Source organism: Triticum dicoccoides, chromosome 7B (genome assembly GCF_002162155.2).
Source record: "Triticum dicoccoides isolate Atlit2015 ecotype Zavitan chromosome 7B, WEW_v2.0, whole genome shotgun sequence".
NCBI lineage: Eukaryota > Viridiplantae > Streptophyta > Magnoliopsida > Poales > Poaceae > Triticum > Triticum dicoccoides.
This window is the reverse complement of record NC_041393.1, coordinates 243,222,182-243,245,256: the sequence shown is the minus strand read 5'-3', so window position 1 is coordinate 243,245,256 and position 23,075 is coordinate 243,222,182.

Below are 23,075 nucleotides of genomic sequence, written 5' to 3'. Positions count from 1 at the left end.
GAAGCCCTCGCAGCCTTCAAACACAGCGTCCGAGATGAGTGGCTCGCTCGACATCTCGACCCAGTCATCGACGGATTTCATCTCACGCGAGTCCTCATGGACGGTGGTAGTAGCCTTAACTTGATCTACCAAGACACCATCTGCAAAATGGGAATTGATCCGTCAAGAATCAAGCCCACTAAAACTACCTTCAAAGGAGTGATACCTGGCGAAGAGGCCCGTTGCTCGGGCTCAATAACAATGGAAGTTGTCTTTGGCTCACCCGACAACTTCCGCAGTGAAGACCTGATCTTCGATATCGTACCCTTCCGAAGTGGCTATCACGCAATGCTCAGACGGACCGCTTTCGCTCGATTCAACGCGGTGCCGCACTATTCTTATTTAAAGCTAAAGATGCCCGGTCCACGCAGCATCATAACGGTTAACGGAAACACAGAACGCTCCCTCCGTATCGAGGAGCACATTGCAGCTCTCGCAGTCGAAGTACAGAGCAATCCCCTCAAGCCGAACACCTCATCAGCCATTAAGCCGCTGAACTTTGCTAAAAATGTCAGGTCAGTCCCGCAAGTTGAGGGCTCAGTACTTCTGGAACTAGACTAGCAATTTCGCCTCCGTCGGTCGCCGCGCACAACCGAGGAATCCGTACTGCGCATGCATCACTACGCACTCAAAATACCTTGGACATCAACAGAGGCATAATACGAACAGGTCTATAGTACGGTTCGACCCTGTATGACCTCCCACCTTTCTTCGACTATTTTTCTCTTCTACCACAGGTGCACTCGAACCTATATATCCTACTGACTCACAAGACTCTCTTTGAGTCCAGTTTCTTGCGGATAACAGAAGACCATTCCCTTTAAGGAACCCCACTCTACAAGGCGGAAGCGGCGCAGACGTGTGGCAGGATATCCAAAGAACTCTTTGGACCAAGCCTTATTTAAAGGACTTGTACTAAGCTTTTCTCCTTATTATTACACCCCTGGCATGTAAAATTACTTTTGTGCTTATGGTACCCTCTGTAAGATCACGTTTTGACGTATCAAATCAGATCCTAGTAGGAACAATCTCTTGGTATCAACTTTATTCGTAAAACTGTATTCCGTCTCCCCTGTTGTCTCACTCATATACCCTGACACCCATTGTCAGGGGCTCTATATGGCCACATATGTGCCGCTCAACACAAGCCCGAATAGCTTTGTAGCACACTTCGGCGTCCTGAACTTGGCATTATATGCATCGGCTCCAAATCATGTCTTTGGTCAATAGTTGGGTTGCCCCGCTCCTGTGTTTGCTACCTTAGTTCCGTTTGTTCAGCTAGGGTAGTAAAGGGAGAAGTACTGCGATTGTGTTTCTGGTTCGTCCGGTCAAGCACCTTTGTAGAGAAAGCCGAAAATTGACTATCATGATGTGGCGAGAGCTGGTCGGCCGTTCGGTGACTCATTAAATCTTTAACAATTTTTTTGTCTTAGACGAAGGTCTATTTTTCCCAGTCATATACGTAATGCATCCGCATTCGGATAGCCGCATATGTACCAGGGGCTATTTTATAGCCCCATCGTCAAACTCCTATGGCTAAGTGAGAGTGGTAAAGCCGTATAGTCCGATTGCCTAGTTCGCCGCACTGACACCTCCGTCACGGACCAAGACATTGGGTCAAGAGTGCTCATGTGCTATTCTGAACACCCCCGTAGCATCTATGTGGGGGCCGAAGCTGACGACTGGAAAACTCTCAAGAATACAAAAATGGTCGCACATGAGGAAAGAACTTTCCGATAATGGCACAAATATATTACAAAACCTTAATGTATATAACAAACACGTCTTGGTTGCTCGGATACATTCATTCAAATATAATATCCTTTGAGCATTGACCCTCTATCAGGCGAGCACCCTCTAGGACATCGTTTAAATACCACTCTGGCGTGCGGTGGTCCTTGCCTTCGTGAGTACCCTCAATCGTGATAACGGCAGCCTTCATCTTGTCCCAGTGCACCTTGACGTGGGAGAAAGCCCTCTGTGCACCTTCTATGCACACCGACCGTTTGATGGCATCAATTCGGGGCACGTCATCGATGAGTCGCTGCAGTAGGCCAAAATAGTTGCTCGGAATGGGTTCGGCCGGCCAAAGCCGGAGTATGGCCTCCTTAATGGCCGATCCGAACATCCTATGCAACTCGACCCACTGCGCCATCTGGTCGTTCAGTAGCGTCGAACGCTCCTGGGTCACAAATTGCGACCAGAACAGCTTCTCCGTCGCATGCCCCTCCTGGGCCCGGTAGAATTGCACTACATCAGAGGCGCTCTTCGAAAGATCTGCAAAGGCGTTTGGAGAACTCCATAGTCGGTTAAGTAAGGCATACCTCTGATCGCCAAACTTAGACTATAAAAGAAAGGGCTTACCAGCCGCAATCTATCCGTCCAGTCGGAGCTCCTCGCGAGCCGCTCGGGATTCGGATCTCGCCTCTTGGGCGTCCTGAAGGGCGTAGGCGAGTTCGGCCGCCTTTGCTCTTTCTCCTCCTCAAGGAGCTTGCACTTGCGAGTCGTGTCCTTGATCTCTTGCTCAAATTTGGATATGCGCTCCTCTAACTGTCGCCGGGTGGCCTGTTTGTCCTTCAAATCAGCAGCCGCTTTCTCAGCGGCCGCATCGCTCACCCTTGCATGCTCTTCGCGTGGGCAAGGACACTCCTGAGGGTCTCGACCTCGGCAGCGCCATCTGAAATTATGCATATAGCAGCGCGTGAGCTTCAACTTAGCATTTGCAAACTAATTTAATTATGGAGCACTTGTAAACATACCTTTGCGCCTCGTCGAGCCACTTGTTAATCCGGATATTGTCCTCATCGACCAGCTGAAGTTTCCACTTTAGTTCAAAAACTTCGGCGGCCTGAGCGGTCGCCGCTAATAGTGAAGCATGATTTTTATCAAAAAAGGACAAGTACATTATTCCGTGTGGATACCTATAGACCCTCTGTTCGCCCTCCTTCATTGGCCAAACAGAGTCTCATGGGCTACTATCTATATACAGGCAGATTTTCAGGGAAAGCGGCTAAAAGACATTACATCAGATACCTCGAAGCCTGTTAGTAGGCTCGTGAAAGTTTCATTCAGTCCGCTCTTAGCTGACTGAACCTTTTCAACCACCATACCCATCAAGGTATGATGCTCCTCTAAGACAGATGCTCCTCTAAGAGGGGGCTGCTGACCCGATTCCAGAACCATTTGGGTCTCCAGAACAGTATCCGGCTAGGGGTCTGATGATTCAGGACCCCTGTTGCCGGTCTAAGGTTTTGCCCCCCATGTTCTCGACAGCCTCTAGCACCGCCTTGGTCCTCTTCTGCACTTCTCCGGAGCCTGGAGAAATCCTTTGGGATGACACCTCGGGATCGTCCGCCTAGATGGCGGGGAAGCTTGTGGAGGCGTCTCGCTCTCCATCTTCTCCGGCGAAAGATCCCCCAATGACAACAATTCTTGAGGAAAGTAACAGGTCGGACTAGAACATGAAATTTGATATTATTCTTATAATCTATAAAAAAGATTAGATGTACATAAGGCATCTTAAGGTACTCACGATTTGGCAAGGGGCTTGGTTCGGGGGCCATGCTTTGGGACAGCCTCGGTGCCTGCATCCGAGTCATCTGAGAGGGATATCCTTCCCCTCTTGGATGCCCCCTCCTCCGGATCTATGGAGGCCACCCTCTTTTTCCCTTTGGGAGGAGGGTTCACTGCTTCCTCCTCCTCCTCCTCGTCCTTGTCTTCATATTCCTCGAGAGAGGAAGGAGCTTCGGTTCCTTCGGACACAACGCCCGAGGTTTCTTCGGGATGGAGGCCACCGTCCGCCTCCTTGGTCTTCTTCTTCTTGTCCTTCTTTGACGGCGCCTGGTCGGGCGCCGGGACTAGCATATTCATTAACAGAGGCTCGGCTGGGTTTTCGGGGAGCGGGGCCGGACACTTAATCCTCTCAGCCTTCTTTATCCAGTCCTGTTCAGGAGATGGAATTTTTAGACCCCTCCCTAAGATCGACAAGCTAAGTAGTGTTCAGAAATATGATACTTACTGGGGAGGCCGGATTGTTGCAGTCGAGGCCAGTGTCGTCGAATCTCCGTTGCCACGTCTTCTACTTCTTAAAAAGCAGCTTCCAGATCCCTTTGTGTGTCGTGCCAAAGAAGTGTTGTTGGGTCCGTGGCCCCTCCGGATTGAACTCCCACATTTTGAGAGGTCATCGTTCACAAGGAAGAGCTCAGCCGATGAGCATCACCTGAATCACATCAGCAAGGGCGATGTCCTTTTTTGTCATGCTCTTGATACGCTTCTGCAGCGTCGACACTTCATCAAGGGATCCCGAATCTAGACCCTTGTTGGTCCAGGATGCAAGCCACGGCGGAGGTCTAGATCTGAAAGCAGGAGCACCAGCCCACTTGGTGTCGTGGGGTTCGGTAATATTGAACCACTCCTGCTGCCACACATTGACAGTATCCACAAATCTCCCTTTGGGCCACGTAACATGGTTGAGCTTGCTCACCATGGCGCCGCTGCACTCGGCGTGTTATCCTTCAACCACCTTCAGCTTCACATTAAAAACTTTGAGCCATAAGCCGAAGTGTGGAGGGACACGGAGAAATGCCTCAAACACGACGATAAACGCCGAGATGTGGAGGAAGGAATTCGGGGCCAGATCATGGAAATCCATCCCGTAGTAGTACATTAGACCTCGGATGAAGGGGTGAAGGGAGAACCCAAGTCGTCGGAGGAAGTGGGGGATAAAAACCACCCTTTCACCGGGCTCTGGGTGGGGATGACCTGCCCTGGGATTGGAAGCCTGTGTTTGATCTCCGCTGTCAGGTACCTCGCCTCACGCAGATACTGGATGTTCTTCTCCGTTACGGAGGAGGCCATCCACTTGCCCTGAAAGCCGGATCCGGCCATTTTTGGAGAGGTTGGGGCGAAGGGAGAGTTTATAACTTGGGTGCTGGACCTCGGGGGATTGAAAGGCAGAGGAAGAAGAAGGCGTGAGGTGAACAAATGGGTTTTTGTGTTCTTATAGAGGCATTGAATATCAAGCGCCCCCTCGTAAGCCTTAAATCTCGCCTATTCCCAAGGGGACGTGTGAACGGCATGGTTGGATTACCCGAAACCCCAATTGATAAGAATCCCGTGATAAGGGGACGCACTCTCTACTTTGACAAGACGTGTCAATGACCGTGCCTCGGAATACGAAATGAGGCTGTAAAATGGTCTAGAATAATGATAAGGCCAGAACATAACGTCTCGCCGAAAAATTTTCCCATGGGCATGACTTATTTTAAGTATTATTGCCTTTTACAACTTAGGGCTGTATGTATTAAGCAGGGCTGGATACCGCTCTTGTGTGCAGAATGCTGCTTTGGAGTATTCGGAGAAGGAACCCACCTTGCAATGGCGAAGAGAATCTGCGCGCCGGATACATCATCATTGAAGCCTGGTTCAGGGGCTACTGAGGGAGTCCTGGACTAAGGGGTCCTCGGGTGTCCGGGCTACATGATATGGGCCAGACTAATGGGCCTTTAAGATATGAGATTAAAGACCTTTCCCCGTGTCTGGATGGGGCTCTCCTTTGCGTGGGTGGCAAGCTTGGCGTTCGGATCGTGCACCTTCCTTTCTCTGTAAACCGACTCTGTACAACCCTAGATCCCTCCGGTGTTTATATAAACTAGAGGGTTTAATCCGCAGGGCAATCATAATCATATAGGCTAGACATCTAGGGTTTAGTTATTATGATCTCGAGGTAGATCAACTCTTGTAACCCCTATACTCATCAAAGTCAATCAAGCAGGAAGTAGGGTATTACCTCTATTAAGAGGGCTCGAACCTGGGTAAACATCATGTCCCCTGCCTCCTGTTACCGTCGAACCTTAGATGCATAGTTCGGGACCCCCTACCCGAGATCTGCCGGTTTTGACACTGACACCAGTGTATAGAGCCTTGCCTCTAAGGTTGGCCCCACATGGTTTGCCTCTTTTTTTAAATAACGCGTCAAGTCACAATTTGTTTGTTCACCCGTGGTACACGATCCTCCATCAAGTGGACAACCAGTAAACGTGTCAAATTACCATGTGGGCTGCCTTTTCGTACAGAAATGAGCTCCACCGTGTACCCGCGCGGGTGTGGTTGCGAAAGAGACGGGAGTACATGTGTCGTGCGTGCACCTCTTCTCCTCATGCACGTCCCCCACCTATGTGGGTGTGTGTGAGAGAGATACAAACCTAGAGAGATGGCGTGTGCATTCATGAGTGTTTTTTATTATGGGGGTGATTTCGTGAATGTATTTGTGGGAATATGTGTCGATGATATCTCAAACAAAAATTTGACACATGCAATGTGTGTGAAATAGAGGCCTATTTATATCATATATAGAGGGGGCGATTGTCGGTGTCAAAACCGGCAGATCTCGGGTAGGGGGTCCCGAACTATGCGTCTAAGGATCGAAGGTAACAGGAGGCAGGGGACACGATGTTTACCCAGGTTTGGGCCCTCTTAATGGAGGTAATACCCTACTTCCTACTTGATTGACTTTGATGAGTATAGGGGTTGCAAGAGTTGATCTACCTCGAGGTCATACTGGCTAAACCCTAGATGTCTAGCCTGTATGATTGTTGTTGTCCTACGGACTAAACCCACCGGTTTATATAGACACCGGAGGGATCTAGTGTTGTACAGACTCGGTTACAGAGAAAGGAAGGTGCATGATCCGAACACCAAGCTTGCCACCCACACAAAGGAGAGTCCCATCCGAACACGGCGAAAGGTCTTTAATCTCATATCTTCACGGCCCATTAGTCTGGCCCATGTCACATAGCTCGGACGCCCGAGGAACCCTTAGTCCAGGACTCCCTCAGTAGCCCCTGAACCAAGCTTCAATGATGACATATCCAGCGCGCAGATTGTCTTCGGCGTTGCAAGGCGGGTTCCCTCTCTGAATACTCCAAAGCAGCTTTCCGCACACAAGAGTTGTATCCGGCCCTGCTTAATACGTACACCCCTAAGCTGTAAAAGGCAACAAAACTTAATATAAGTCACATCCACGGGCAACTTTTTCGGTGAGACGTTATGTTCTCGTCCTATTATTATTCTGAACCGTTTTATAGCCCCATTTCGCATTTCGAGGCACGACCATTAACACGTCTTGTTAAAGCAGAGATCGTGTCCCCTTATCACGGGATTCTCATCAATAAGGGTTTTGGGTAATCCAACTGTGCCGTTCACACATCCGCTTGGGAATAGGCGAGATTTAAGGCTTAGGCGGGGGCGCTTGATATTCGCTGACTCTATAAGAGGACAAAGACCCATTTGTTCACCTCGTGCCTTCTTCTTCCTCTGGCTTTCAATCCCCCGAGCTCCAGCGCCCAAGTTCTAAACTTTCCCTTCGGCCCAACTTCTCCAGCAATGGTCTGATCCAGCTTTCAGGGCAAATGGATGGCCTCCTCCGTAACGGAGAAGAACATCCAGGGTCTGTGTGAGGCGAGGTACTTGACGCTGGAGATCAAACACAGGCTTCCAACCCCGGGGCAGGTCATTGCCACCCCGGAGCCCTGTGAGAGGGTAGTTTTTATACCCCACTTCCTCCGAGGACTTGGGTTCGCCCTTCACCCCTTCGTCCGAGGTCTCATGTACTACTACGGGCTGGATTTCCATGATCTGGCCCCGAATTCCTTCCTCCACATCTCGGCATTTATCATCGTGTGCGAGGCATTCCTCCACGTCCCTCCACACTTCGGCTTATGGCTCAAGGTTTTTAATGTGAAGCCGAAGGTGGTTGAAGGCCAACACGCCGAGTGTAGTGGCGCCATGGTGAGCAAGCTCAATTATGTTACCTGGCCCAAAGGGAGATTTGTGGATACTATCAAGGTGTGGCAGCAGGAGTGGTTCTATATTGCCAAACCCGACAGCACCAAGTGGGTTGCTGCTCTCGCTTTTAGATTTGGACCTCTATTGTAGCTCGCATCCTGGACCAACAAGGGTCTAGATTGGGGATCCCCTGACGAAGTGTCGATGTTGCAGAAGCGTATCAAGAGCATGATAAAAAAGGACATCACCCTTGCTGATGTGATTCTGGTGATGCTCATCCGCCGAGCTCTCCCTTGCCAATGACGGCCTCTCAAAATGTGGGAGTTCAATCCGGAGGGGCGTCGGACCCTGCAGCGCTTCTTCGGTACAACGCACAAAGGGATCTGGAAGCTGCTCTTTAAGAAGCAGAAGACATGGCCAAGGATGTCTGACGACATCAGCCTCGATTACAACAATCTGGCATCCCTAGTAAGTATTGTATTCCCAAACATTACCTAACTTGTCAATCTTAGGGAGGGGTCCTAAAAATTCCATATCCTAAATAGGACTGGATAAAGAAGGCGGAGCGGATTAAGTGTCCGGCCCCGCTCCCCGAAAACCCTGCCGAGCCTCTATTAATGAAGATGCTGGTCCCAGCACCATATCAGGCACCGGCAAAGATGGACAAGAAGAAGAAGAAGACCAAGGAGGCCGAAAGTGGCCTCCATCATGAAGAAACTTCGGGTGTAGTGTCCGGAGGAACCGAAGCTCTTTCTTCTCATGAGGGAGACGAACACGAGGATGACGACGAGGAGGAAACAGAGAACCCTCCTCACAAAGGTAAAAAGAGGGCAGCCTCCGTAGATCCGTAGGAGGGGGCGTCCAAGAGGGGAAGGATATCCCTCTCAGATGACTCGGATTCGGGCACCGAGGCCGTTCCCAACCACCGCCCCCGGACCAAGCCCCTTGCCGAATCGTGAGTACCTTAAGATGCCTCGTATACATCTAATCGTTTTATAGATTATAAGAATAATATTAAATTTCACACTCCAGTCTGGCTCATGACATACCTCAAGAATCGCCGTCTTCGGGGGATCTTTCATCGGAGAAGATTGAGAGCGAGACACCTCCACAAGCTTCCCCGCCTCCTAGGGCGGATGATCCTGAGGTGTTGTCCCAAAGGATTTTTCCGGGCTACGAAGAAGTGCGGGAGAGGAACAAGGCGGCATCGGAGGCTGCCGAGGGGGGCGAAACCCCCAAGCACACTAGCAACGGGGGTCCTAGATCATCGGACCCTCGGCCAGATACTGTTCCGGAGACCCAAACGGTTCCGGAATCAGGTCAGCAGGCCCCTCTGTAGGAGGGGGAGACGGATATTTCGGTGGCGACCTCTACTAATGCAGAGGCACCGAACATGCTGACGGATGCTCTGCAAAGTGCATCCGTCTTGGAGGTGCACCGTACCTTGATCGGTACGGTGGTTGAAAAGGTTCAGTCCGCTAAGAGTGGACTGAATGAAGCCTTCACGAGCCTACTAGAAGGCTTCGAGGTATGCGATGTAATGTCTTTTAGCCGCTTTCCATAAAAAATCTGCATGTATATAGATAGTAGCCCCTGAGACTTTGTTTGGCCGTTGAAGGAGGTCGAACAGAGGGTCTATAGGTATCCGCAGGAAATAACATACTTATCTTTTTTGATAAATATCAGGCTTCACTGTTAGCGGTGACTGCTCAGGCCGCTGAAGTTTCCGAACTGAAATGGAAACTGCAGCTGGTCGACGAGGATAATGTCCGGATTAACAAGCGGCTCGACGAGGCGCAAGGTGTGTTTCAAGTGCTCCATACACAATTGAATTAGTTTGCAAATGCTAAATTGAAGCCTTACGCGCTGCTATATGCATAACTGCAGATGGCACTGCTGAGGTCGAGACCCTCAGGAGTGACCTTGCTCGCGCGAAGGAGCAGGCGAGGGTGAGTGATGCGGCCGCTGATAAAGCGGCTACTGATATGAAGGCCGAACAGGCCACCCGGCACCAGTTCGAGTAGCGGGTATCCAAGGTTGAGCAAGAGCTCAAGGACGCAACTCGCAAGTGCGCGCTTCTCGAGGAGGAAAATAAAGCTAAGGTGGTCGAACTCGCCAAGGCCCTTCAGGACGCCCAAGAGGCAAGGTCCGTCTCCCGAGCGGCTCACAAGGAGCTCCGACAGGCCAGACAGATAGCGGCTAGTAAGCCCTTCCTTTTACAGTCTAAGTTTGGCGATCAATGGTATGCCTTACTTAATCGACTATGGAGTTCTCCAAATGCCTTTGCGGATCTTCTGAAGAGCGCCGTGATACATCTCCAATGTATCTATAATTTTTTATTGTTCCATGCTATTATATTACCCGTTTTGGATGTTTATGGGATTTACTTTACACTTTTATATCATTTTTGGAACTAACCTACTAACCGGAGGCCCAGCCTGTATTGCTATTTTTTTTGCCTATTTCAGTGTTTCGAAGAAAAGGAATATAAAATGGAGTCCTAACCGAATGAAACCTTCGGTAGCGATCTTTCTGGAACAAACGCAATCCAGGAGACTTGGAGTGGACATCAAGAAGCAGCCGAGGCGGCCACGAGGCAGGAGGGCGCGCCCTAGGGGGTGGGCATGCCCCCCACCCTCGTGGGCCCCTCGTGGCTCCCCTGACCTACCTCCTTCGCCTATATATACCTCCACACCCTGAAAACATCCAGGAGCACCATGAAAAACTATTTCCACCGCCGCAACCTTCTATATCCGCGAGATACCATCTTGTAGCCTTCATCGGTGCTCCACCGTAGGGGGAATCGACCACGGAGGGCCTCTACATCATCTCCAAGGCCTCTCTGATGAGTTCTGAGTAGTTTACCATAGACCTTCGGGTCCATAGTTATTAGCTAGATGGCTCCTTCTCTCTCTTTGGATCTCAATACAAAAGTTCTCCTCGATCTTCTTGGAGATCTATTCGGTGTAACTCTTTTTGAGGTGTGTTTGTCGAGATTCGATGAATTGTGGGTTTATGATCAAGTTTATCTATGAGAAATATTTGCATCTCCTCTGAATTCTTTTATGTGTGATTGGTTGTCTTTGCAAGTCTCTTCGAATTGTCAGTTTGGTTTGGCCTACTAGATTGATCTTTCTTGTAATAGGAAAAGTGCTTAGCTTTGGGTTCAATCTTGAGGTGTCCTTTCCCAATGATAGCAGGGGCAGCAAGGCACGTATTGTATTGTTGCCATCGAGGATCAAAAGATGGGGTTTATATCATATTGCTTGAGTTTATCCCTCTATATCATGTCATCTTTCTTAATGCGTTACTCTGTTCTTCATGAACATAATACTCTAGATGCAGGCAGGAATCGGTCGATGTGTGGAGTAGTAGTAGTAGATGCAGAATCGTTTCGATCTACTTGTCATGGACGTGATGCCTATATACATGATCATGCCTAGATATTCTCATAACTATGCACTTTTCTATCAATTGCTCGACAGTAATTTGTTCACCAACCGTAATACTTATGCTATCTTGAGAGAAGCCACTAGTGAAACCTATGTCCCCGGGATCTATCTTTTATCATATAAGTTTCCGATTTGCTTTTATTTTGCATCTTTACTTTCCAATCTATATCATAAAAATACCAAAAATATTTATCTTATCGTATTGTCTCTATCAGATCTCACTTTTGCAAGTTACCGTGAAGGGATTGACAACCCCTTTATCGTGTTGGTTGTGAGGTTCTTGTTTGTTTGTGTAGGTACGAGGGACTTGTGAGGAGCCATACCTTGGTTCTCAAAAACTGAGGGAAATACTTACGCTACTTTGCTGCATCACCCTTTCCTCTTCAAGGGAAAACCAACGCAATGCTCAAGAGGTAGCACGCCGCTGACACTATACAATTCTACCGAGCCCAGGAGGGGCATGTGACGGAAAAGCTGTTCTGGTCGCAATTTGTGACGCAGGAGCGTTCGATGCTGCTGAACGACAAGATGGCGTAGTGGGCCGAGTTACATAAGATGTCCACAATGGACATGAAGGAGGTTATACTCCGGCTGTGCAGCGACTCCTCGATGTCGTGCCCAATATCAGCGCAATCAAGCGGTCGGTGTGCATAGAAGGTGCACGGATGGCCTTCGCCTGCGTCAAGGTGCACTGGGCGAAGCTGTAGGCCGTCGTTATCGCAGTTGAGGGTCCCCCCGAAGGCAAGGACCACCGCACACCGGAGCGTTATTTAGACGACGTCTTAGAGGGTGCTCGCTTGATAGAGGGTGCTCGCTTGATAGAGGGTAAATGTATGAAGGACATTATATTCGAATGAATGTATCCGAACGACCCGGACGTGTTTATTATATTAAGGCTTCATAATATGTTTGTGCCATTATCTAAAGTTTCTTTCCTCCTGTGCGGCCGTTGTTGTATGCCTGAGAGTTTTTGAGTCGTCAGCTTCAGCCCCCATGTAGATGCTACAGGGGTGTTCGGAATAGCACATGAGCACTCTTGACCCAACGTCTTGGTCCATGACGGAGGTGTCAGTGCGACGAGCCAGGAAATCGGACTATACGGCTTTACCGCTCTCACTTAGCCATAGGTGTTTGACGATGGGGCTATAAAATAGCCCCTGGTACATATGCTACTATCCGGATGCGGATGCATTACGCATATGACTGCAAAAACAGTCCTTCATTTAATACGGAAAAATCGTTAAAGAATTAGTAAGTCATCGAGCGGCTGACCTGCTCTCTCCGCATCATGACAGTCTGTTTTCGGCTTTCTCTACTAAGGTGCTTGACCGGACGAACCAGAAACACAATCCCAGTAGTTCTCCCTTTACTACCCTAGCTGAACAAACGGAACGTAAGGTAGCAAACACAGGAGCCGGGCAACCCAACTATTGACCAAAGAGATGATTTGGAGCCGATGCATATAATGCCAAGTTCGGGATGCCGAAGTGTGCTGCAAAGCTATTCGGGCTTTTGTTTGGCGGTACATATGTGGCCGTATAGAGCCCCTGGCAATGGGTGTCGAGGTATGTGAGACAACTGGTGATACGGAGTACAGTTTTATGAATAAAGTTGACACCGAAAAATTATCCCTAGTAGGATCTGATTGATACATCAAAAAACGTTATCTTACAGAGGGTACCATAAGCACCAACATAATTTTACATGTCGGGGGTCTAATAATAAGGAGAAAAGCTCAGTACAGGTCCATTAAATAAGGTTTGGTCCGAAGAGTTCTTTCGATATCCTGCCGCACGTCTGTGCCGCTTTCGCCTTGTAGAGAGGGGTTCCTAGAAGGGAACGTTCTTCGGTTATCCGCACGAAACCGGGCTTGAAAAGAGTCCTTGTAAGTCCGTAGGATATATAAGTTTGAGCACACCTGTGGTAGGAGAGAAACATAATCGAAGAAAGGTGGAAGTTCATACAGGGTCGAACCAGACTATAGACCTGTTCGCATTGTACCTCCGTTGATGCCCAATGTATTTTGAGTGTGTAATGATGCATGCACAGTACGAATTCCGCGGTTATGTGCGGCGATCGACGGAGGCGAAACTGCTAGTCTAGCTCCGAAGGTACCGCGCCATCAGCTTGCGGGACTGACCGGAATTTATAGCAAAGTCCGGTGGCTTGATGGCCGATGAGGTGTGCGGCTTGAGGGGACTGCTCTGTACTTCGGCTGCGATAGCTACAGTGTGCTCCTCGGTGCGGATGGAGCGTTTCGTGTTTCCGTTGACCATTATGATGCCGCGTGGACCGGACATCTTGAGCTTTAAATAAGCGTAGTGTGGCACCGCATTGAATCGAGCAAAAGTGGTCCGGCCGAGTAGTGCGTGATAGCCACTTCGGAAGGGTACGATATCGAAGATCAAGTCCTCACTACAGAAGTTGTCGGGCAAGCAGAAGACAACTTCCAATGTTATTGAGCCTGAGCAACGGGCCTCTACCCCAGGTATTACTCCTTTAAAGGTAGTTTTAGTGGGCTTGATTCTTGACGGATCGATACCCATTTTGCGGCCGGTGTCCTGGTATAGTAGGTTAAGGCTGCTGTCACCGTCCATGAGGACTCACGTGAGGTGGAATCCGTTGATGATTGGGTCAAGGACCAGAGTTGCCGAACCTCCATGACGAATGCTGGTCAGGTGGTCCTTTCGATCGAAGGTGATCGGGTAAGCCGACCATGGGTTGAATTTTGGGGCGACCGGCTCTATGGCGTAGATGTCCCTTAATGCGCGTTTGCGCTCCTGTTTGGGGATGTGGGTGGCGTAGATGATATTCACCGTTTTGACCTCGGGGGGAAATTTCTTTTGCCCCCCCTGTGTTTGGTGGGTGAGGCTCTTATTCTTCGTCCTTGTTGGGCGGCCTTTTCCCCTTGTGTTCGGCGTTGAGCTTGCCGTCCTGTTTAAAGACTCAACAGTTTCTGTTGGTGTGATTGGCAGGTTTATCGGGGGGCAATGAATTTGGCAAGGCCGATCAAGTATTCTGTCCAAACAGGATGGACCGTCTTTGTTTCAATTGAATGGCTTCTTCCACTGACCAGATTTGGAGGCACTGAATTCGGCGTTGACCGCCATGTCTTTGGTATTGTTTCGACGCTTGTGCTTATCGCGTCGTGGCTTGCCATTGTCGTCCCCGGCTTCAGAGGTGCCTGGTTCACTAGTGCTATTGCTTCTATGAGCTAGCGAGCTATCTTTTCCTGCGCAAAAGCGGGTCATAAGTGCGGTAAGGGCTGCCATGGACTTCGACTTCTCTTGGTCGAGGTGCCGGGCGAGCCACTCATCTCGGACGCTGTGTTTGAAGGCCGCGAGGGCTTTGGTGTCTGGAAAATCCACAATCTGGTTCTTTTTGATTAGGAACCTGGTCGAGAGCTTCCGGGCTGATTCGTCGGGTTGCTGGATTATGTGACTAAGGTCATCGGCGTCCGGGGGCCGAACATAGGTACCTTGGAAGTTATCTCTGAAGGTGTCCTCCAAGTCTTCCCAGCTACCGATAGAGTTTTCTTGGAGGTTGTTCAGCCAATGCCGTGTTGGTCCCTTAAATTTTAGGGGGAGGTACTTGATGGCATGTAAGTCATCACTGCGGGCCATGTGGATATGGAGAAGAAATTCTTCAATCCATATTGCGGGATCTGTTGTGCCATCGTATGATTCAATGTTCACGGGTTTAAACCCTTCTGGGAACTAGTGCTCCATTACCTCATCAGTGAAGCACAGGGGGTGCGTGGCTCCTCTGTATCGGGCAACGTCACGACGCAGTTCCGATGGAGTCTGTATGCGGTTTTCAGCCAAGGTGAGGTTGTGTTTATCATGCCAGGCTAGATGGCCGTCTGCTCGCATTGGCGCACGCCCCCTTGGTTTGTGGATTTGATCTGGTATGACCGGCTCTATTGTCCAGGTCCCGTCGCAGGTCGTTCGTGTACCCTGCAGCTGCTATTTCTCTGCCTCTAGGGCGAGGTGGCACAGGCTGGTGTTCGGCTTGGGTTGTCGCTCTGTCCCGGCCATGAGGTGGTCGGTCAGGCGCATCAGACGCATTACGTGCTGTCGGTATAGGTTCTGGGACCTCATCGTCAAATTGGGAGACAACCTGTGCTTTGGGTAACTCATAGTTGGGCGCTCGAGGCCGTATTCCTCGGCTGCCAGGACATTGGTCCATCTGTCATTGAGAATCTTGATCGGCTTGAAGTTGTTGCCGCTTCTTTTTTAGGCTTCTTGTTGTGGCTAGTAGCCGGCGCTTAAAGCATTCTTGCTCGAGGGGTTCCTCTGGCACGATGAAATCTTCGTCGCCAAGGCTCTCGTCCTCTTCGGAGATCGGTAGATAATTAGGTAATTACTATTCTCCGAGCCCTCGTTCCTGATAGGATTGTCGGAGTTGACTTGCCCCTCTTCCTAATCATCATGTTCGGATGTTGGCTCGATCGGGGCGTCTTGGTCTTCGACGTTCTCCGAGGTGTTATTGTCTCCGGTGCCGGTATTGCTGTCTTTTTCGCGACATTGTTTTGATCTGTGCCGCTGACGTTGATGCTTTGGAGGTGCTTCAGCAGGCTTGTCCTCTAGATTCTTCCCATTGTCGGCGTCATTATCATTGGGTGTCTCCAAAATGTATACGTCATACAAGGAAGTGGTCGTCCAACGTCCGGTAAACGGCGGGTTCTGGCTTCGGAGGCATAATCGAGAATGTCGGTTAAGTCGTCGACAGTGGCTATAAAGTGGGTGGTGGGTGGGATGTAAAATTCCCCGCCCTCAGCCCCTAGTCTGGGTTGGGCGTACTTTGGAAGCAATCCTTCTATAATGGAGAGAGATCGCATTAAATCCAGGGCCTCATTTAAGAGTGAGGTTTGGACAGGGAAGCGAGAGTCCGTGGAGAAGGGCGGGATAGGAGTTCCCTAGCCGAGCTCGCGTAACACGGACCTTGAGAGTTTGGATCTGGTGTTCGGGGATGAGTCCGGCTTCGTGTTAATGAAGGGAGTCTGGTATGACTCCGGGCCTGCAGGTGAAACGATCCCCTCCGTATCTCCGGTGTTCAGCTCTATGGCTACGGAGAGTCCGACAGGCTCTAAACTCCCGTCTTCAGACTCGGTGAGGTGTTCTGGATCTAAGGCCGGAGCTGCGGTTGAGGAACCCTTGGAAGATCAAGTCTCCTCGGATATCAGCGACATTGTTTAGGTTTCCAAAACTGATCTGATGACCAGGGGCGTAGCTGTCGATCTGCTCCGGATGGCCAATCAAATTGGCACGCAGTGCGAAGCCGCCAAATACGAAGATTTGGCCAGCGAGAAAAGTCTCCCTCAGGGCGGTATTATTGTGGATGATTGATGGAGCCATCAAGCCTTCTGGTGACAACACAATGGAACTCTCAATGAAAGCACCAATGTTGGTGTCAAAACCGTCAGATCTCGGGTAGGGGGTCCCGAACTATGCGTCTAAGGATCAAAGGTAATAGGAGGCAGGGGACACGATGTTTACCCAGGTTCAGGCCCTCCTATTGGAGGTAATACCCTACTTCTTGCTTGATTGACTTTGATGATTATAGGGGTTACAAGAGTTGATCTACCTCGAGATCGTAATGGCTAAACCAGAGATGTCTAGCCTGTATGATTGTTGTTGTCCTACGGACTAAACCTGCCGGTTTATATAGACATCGGAGGGATCTAGGGTTGTACAGAGTTGGTTTACAGAGAAAGGAAGGTGCATGATCCGAATGCCAAGCTTGCCACCCACGCAAAGGAGAGTCCCATCCGGACACGGGGAAAGGTCTTTAATCTCATATCTTCACAGCCCATTAGTCTGGCCCATGTCACATAGCTCAGACGCCCGAGGACCCCTTAGTCCAGGACTCCCTTAGCGATCCACGAGAAGAGAGGGAGGGGTCATAGATATCGATAGAGTCGAAGAGAGGATCAAGTGTGTGGGTGCGAGATCGATGAATAGAGCCATAGAAATTATGTGTGTGCACGTCAAAGATATAGGGCGACTGACCTACCGGAACATCAGAAGGCACAGGGCAAGTTTGTGTGTGGCAGGGAGACATGACTAGATCGCTCATGTATCAGGGTGTGTGTGTGTTGGGGGAGGGGAGGCAGATACGTAACTAGAGAGGTAGACCGACTCATATATGTGTTGAGATGGAGGTACCTAGCTTTGTATTGAGGGAGATCAGTCGACATCCGCACATAAGTGAAGGGCGGGAAATAGGTTGGGAGAGAGAGAGAGAGGGGGGATGGCTAGAGTACCGGAGGGGTGGTGGAGTTGCTTCTCGGAGATGGCGGGAGAGGCCTACTAGACAAACTGAGGGTACATCTGCAATATTATCAAGAAGAGTGGGGATGTGTTTATGTGTGTGCGTGTGTGTGATAGATGTGTCGGGAGGCATGCATGGATGATGAAGGGGGCCATGAGTTTGGTAAGCCGACCTAACTAGATCGGTAGATAAATTGTTGTGTGTCGAAGGAAGGGACAGACATACCAAATGAGGTAGGTCGATCAGCGCATGGGGAAAACGAGTTATAAATGACCTAGCTAGCTATATGTGTAGCGGGAGATCGGTCGTTGTACATCCATTTGTTAGATGCAAATAAGGCCCAGAGAGGCGGATAGAGAGAGAGATGGAGGTAGGAGGTGCTGCGGGAGGCCTACTAGCTAGATAGGGGGAGGAGTGTGCGATTGTGTCAGGGCCGGGTTTTCGGGATATTAATTTCCAGAAAATGGTCCTCGTGCTCACCAGCCCCAGGATTACTGTTAGCTGATAGAGAGAGAGATGGAGGTAGGAGGTGCTGCGGGAGGCCTACTAGCTAGATAGGGGGAGGAGTGTGCGATTGTGTCAGGGCCGGGTTTTCGGGATATTAATTTCCAGAAAATGGTCCTCGTGCTCACCATCCCCAGGATTACTGTTAGCTGATGAGGCACTAACTTGATACAGAGACTCCAAGCAAAATACATAATATGTAGTACAAGACCATTCTGGCCTATGAGTACAACAATTGGTTTCTAGTGGTTGATGGCGGAAGCGGTTTGTGGTTCATCAGTGGCCTTGGGACTCCATTTCCCACAGGAACAGCTGACCATGTTAACTCCTATCTTCGCGAGGCTGTTGTCACCATTGCGTGGGGTTCCGGGGCTGACATCGCAACGCTCCTCTCCAAGCAAGAAATCTGGCCAAGACAATAGCCAGGGACAAGCCAGTGAGTACTTTGAATGTACTCGCAAACATTATGAACACGGGTATAACATAACAAATGATAATCATGCACTGAAATATTCTATGATCGCAACGTCAGTCTTAAAATAAAATACCTGATGCATGCCAGCAGGTTATTTATATACAACATGAATTTGCAATAACAGAGTAGAAATAAAATGCACCGATCGGGTGTCTGAAGCGACGCCTAGAAAGGATAGTAAATAACAAGCATGCCTCAGTCGGGTGTCTGAGAGACACCACATAAAGGGCTTATAAGGTAAATAAATAACAAACATGCCACAGTCGGGCGTCTGTGCGACACCACATAAAGGGCTTATAAATTAAATAATTAACAAGCAGGCCACAGTCGGGCGTCTTAGCGACACCACATAAAGGGCTTATAAGAAAAACAATCACAGTGAATATCTAGGAGGTAGAACCGTCCCAGGGATACTCAATACTTCAAATAATATAAAGGGGTTAGTCCATAATAATAATAAACATAATCATCAGAAGTCACACGTCATGATCCATGTTCTGGTTTAGTAGTTCTCCTCCGAAGACCGACACTTCACCCATCCCAGACTGTAGTCCCTAACCATGGACACGGCTATTCGAATAGATATAATCTCTGCAGAGGGTGTACTCTTTACCCACGACTAAAGGATTCCTTCAGTCCACCGGGACTAATTCTGTCTATGGTCTTTTAATTGAAAACACACCTGACTCGCACACACCAGCTTAGCTTACCAGTGTCTGGAATCACCCACGACACCTGTCAAGCAAAACTCTAAGTGGGGAGGCTACAACCTCGATTAGCATGGGATCAAATTTATACCACGCGCTACTAAGGGGTGTCCCCCTCTCGGTCCCAACCGGAAACACCCATGCCCCCGGACCAGGTGGCCTGCCTACCGGATGCAGCCCATATCTTCCACCGTGGCCTCTCTTTACGGTGTGTGCCAAGAAAGGGGTTGACAACTTACTGAACCGTACCCTACCTACTGCAGGGACAAGTGGTAGTACGAGACAAGTATGGGGGTTACTGGAACAACACTCGATCTATGGTCGACTCAGGAGGTTTAAGTATTCCCTGCATGATTAGCATAACAAATATATTTCATCCAACAGACAGAATCACCACTCATCCTACCCCATCATGCCATACCGGGCACACTCGTCTCGACGAGGAACTAGGGACAAGCTCAGGTCTACCCAAGACAGAGACTTTCCCGGCTTCCTTCCGGTAGGCACGAAAAGCATATGAGGGTGATCACTATCACAAGCATGTCCATTACCAACAGCAAAAATCTTCATTTTTGCACTCAAGCGTATGGTTTGTATCATCACATAAAATATCGAATGTTCCATGTCAAAGTGGTGTGGTAACTGTATCAAACAACACACGAAAATTTTATGCCAGGGTTCAGAATGCTTGCCTTCAAGAGTATGCAAGTGGGGTGCATTTTTGAAAGTTGTCTCCTTCAAACTCCTATTTTTGAAAATATTCAAATTAACACATAGCTTCAAAACACTACAAAAAAGTTGTCTGAAAACTTTTCAAATAAATATGAAAATAAACTAGACAAAATTTGAGAAAGGTAGGAAAAAGAATCAACTCATTTGGAGTTTTACTTTAAAAGATATGCCCAGTCAAAGTTTAGTCAAAGTTCTGATTTTAAATAAAACAGAAAAAAAAAGAAAAATGTTTCGAAATTGATACACGTCGAAGGCGTACTTTTCGTTTATGCCTCCACTGACGCCAGCGTGGACCGGCCCGTGGTCACTGACAGTGGGTCCAGGGGGCCCACTGGTCATGTTTGACCGGTCGCCCCCGCCTCCTTCCTCCTCTGGCCGAACAGAGGAGGGGCTCCGGCGATCAACGCCGGTGAACGGCGGCTCCCCGCGGGGTTCTGAGGGCGGGGATGGATCGGCCAGTCTAGGGCGGTCCTCCCGGTGGTCGAGGGGTGGCGGGGATGGAGGGAGTCGCCGGCGGCGAGCTCCGCGACGGAGATGGCTTCTGGACGATTTGGGGGTTCGGGCTATGGTGGCTCTCCGTCGAAGCTGAAGGTTTGGGAGGCTCCGCAAGACCAAGTGGAGTCGGGTGGTGGTGCTGGATGGACGGGGGAGGCCCTGACTGCGAAAAACTGCGCCGCAGAGTGGCGGCGGCCGAACCTGCCGGAGATGGGGAAGACGGCCTCCCGCCGTCCATTGCTAGCTGTGGGGGCCCTAGGGGGATGGCACGAGGTTGCTTGAGGGTCGGACGAGCTCGGGGGGGTCTCCATTTATAGTGTAGCTAGGTAGGTTCCGCGGCCGTGAATAAGAACGCCGGCAAACCGTCGTTTTGTTGCAGCAGGGGGACGTGGCGGCGACGAGCGCTTGCGGACGAGCTTGTGGATGAGCTCGGACTGCTCCAGGGGGCAGCTGGCGCACGTGTGTGGCTTGGGCGGCGCCATCCATGGCAGGAGCCCATTGTGGCTGGCCGCTAGCCGCCGTGGCCGACCTGACGGTGGCACTGTGGGGCTCCAGGGGCGGCCTGGAGCGTTCTGGGGAGTGGATGAGGACGGCCGTGGCTCTGCAAGCGAGCAAAGGCCAGGGGCCAGACGCAGCGACCCGTGCACAAGCACGTGCAAAACCAGCACTCTGGGCGCGCCCAGCGCTCGCACGCTACATGCTCGATGCAATGCTAGAGCGCGCAAGAGGGCTACGATGAGGCTGGTAGTTAACAGGCCTAGTTTAGGGTTAGCTAGGGGCTTAGTGGACAAGCTGGTTAGGCCAGGGGATCAAGTTCACAATGCAAACTAATAATCATGCCAGATCTGTTCATGCACTCAAGGTGTTTGACAGAATGCCAAGGGCATCTAGACAACTCTTGGGGTGGCCAAAAACTCCAGATCCTAGTCTCTTTAGATGTAGGTGATGGTGACAAGGTTAGTTTGGCAAAAACAGAAACTTGTTAGTGCAAGTTTTTGAGAAAACCAGTTCTGGACAGAAACTAAAAGCTATCATTCCATGGACCAAAAACACTCCAATAGGTCCATTCTCCTGGACTTAAGGGTTTTGTAGGGAGGACTATAAGAAGGAAAAAGAATCAAGGGAAAAAGGGCAAGTCAAGGTATGGTTGCAGTGGAAAATGCCAAACTGGACCAGAGAGCAAAAGAGGATGATTTGCTCAAAATTTTCACAGAACATTAGTGGGTTTTTGCACAAAGATGAATAATATACTCCTACTAACATCCCATAATTTTGGCGGAAGTTTTAAAGAAATATTTATATAGGTTGTAGTGCAAATGTGCAAATTGGAGCAGATTTGAAAACTAGGGGTAAAGCTCAAAATCTCCAAATGACTAAAGGATATTTTTGCATAAAAGTGATTTAGGGACATCATATGTCATCCCCAAATTTTGGTGGGATTTTTAAATGAATTTATCAAAGGGTTGCAGTGCAAATGGGACCCTAAAACTTATGAAAAACCATTTTAGAGAAATAAAGCTCAGGGAAAAATAATTATATAAATAATCCCACTGATAAAAGAATTTTTTTATTTGAGAGGGTAAACAAGTCCAATAATAATTGGAAAGTTTTTACTTGGGGTGAAAACTCCACAACTTAGAGGAAAAGAGAGGTTCTGAGATCAAAAATAAATCCAGAAAAATGAAAATTTAATCTCCTGGCAAAATTTTAATAAACAAAACATGGCTAAATTTTTGGGGTATTACAACACTAACCCCCTTAAGAAAATCTTGTCCTCAAGATTTGCTAAGAGTTGTTTTCGAAAATATCATTCTTGTTAGTTGAAACCAAAAAGTTTACTCGTAGCACAAACTTTGTGTCGTCGAGGTTGGTTTTTGGTAGCTATGCCCGGATAACAAAAATGCAATCGTACACCAACATACTTATGCATGGCTACTATTAAAATAGGGGCACACAAGCAAATAGCATTTAATTGTGGTGATACAGGGTCACACAAATACCGGGCGTGGTCATACTAAGACTCGGTACTACTCAAGTGACTTTAGTCTACCTCGTTAATATCTAAGTGGGCGTGCCTTGTGGACGTCGAGGCTTCTCCACGGTTTTCACCTTCGGGATTTGCTGGAGGGGGTTGCGGGGCTACAGGGTCGGGGTAGCGGTGATGACCATCCCGGGGATTGTTGGCCACAATCCCGTTGGAGTGTGTTCCCAAAAGGCGACGAAGCACTTCTGGGGTCATCAAGGTATTTTGGTCGATGACTGGGGCAGACCTCAAGGACTCGATCGGTTGTCCGAACAACACGACTGGGTTGTCGGCATTGGGCTCATCTTCTCCTCTTGCCGGGGCTCGGCGTATCAGTTCTCCACGAGCTGTGATCAAATCAAGAGTGATTTGATCGAACAGATCCTCTACTGCACTTACATAGCGCACCAGATGCAACAATGCAGGATCCGTCTCGTGATTTCCTTTGGCAACCTGGGGTGGCCTACCATACCCGTCACGGCTGGGGTAGTAGTAGAACGAACAACAGCTAACTCTGGGTGAGAAGTGCCGGAGTTGTACTACAGCTTCTCGAGCAGCTAGTTGAATGGCTTGTGGCTCAAAGGAAGTTG